The sequence below is a fragment of the Dioscorea cayenensis genome, unplaced genomic scaffold (genome assembly GCF_009730915.1).
Source record: "Dioscorea cayenensis subsp. rotundata cultivar TDr96_F1 unplaced genomic scaffold, TDr96_F1_v2_PseudoChromosome.rev07_lg8_w22 25.fasta BLBR01000616.1, whole genome shotgun sequence".
In the NCBI taxonomy this organism is placed as follows: domain Eukaryota; kingdom Viridiplantae; phylum Streptophyta; class Magnoliopsida; order Dioscoreales; family Dioscoreaceae; genus Dioscorea; species Dioscorea cayenensis.
Window position 1 is genome coordinate 6,329 of NW_024087007.1, and position 696 is coordinate 7,024.

Sequence of the window (696 nt, forward strand, 5' to 3'; positions counted from 1 at the left end):
CGAAGAGCTATAGCAATTTATTATAGTAAAACTCTGTAGCAAAATCACAGTAACAGTTCCTCTTCACAGTGCCAGAAATAAAGACCTGGAAATTCACATGTGTGTGTGGGAATTCCAGAAGCCCATGTGGTTGCCCGATTCTAGCCCTATAAATACTGCTTTGAGATTTTCTTTTCGGGGATGATCTTCCTATCTTTTTTGTATCTTCTGGGGAGAGGTGGCTAGGGTTTGGAGAAGCTTTTGCTAGGTATTTGGAGTAGTTCTACGACCTTCAACATCGATTTCCTTTGGAAGATAGCTATTGTAGGAGCTTTCATCGGCATTGATTTAGTGAGGTGTGCCCTAGGCTTGACAAGGGAACCTTTGGAGAAAACGAGGCGGCTCCACAAGACCTTTGATATGGACTATAAGTGGGTTTTATCTATGGATTTGCATGCATTTACGTTCGATTTCATTGTTGATTGTGTTTTACTCCATGTAGAGCTAAACCCGTAGTGGGTGCTTGTACTTGTAAACCCTAAGATGATTTTGTTTTTTTGACTCCTTTTATGTTTCTTTAATTGTTTTTTTAATTGAGTTTCAACATTGAATACTTGTTGAATTGATTTTCCCTTAGAGTGACACTAGGATTGAGAATCTATCTTGGTAATCCTTGTGGATGAGTAACACTCCATTAGGATTAGATAAAGCAAGGTT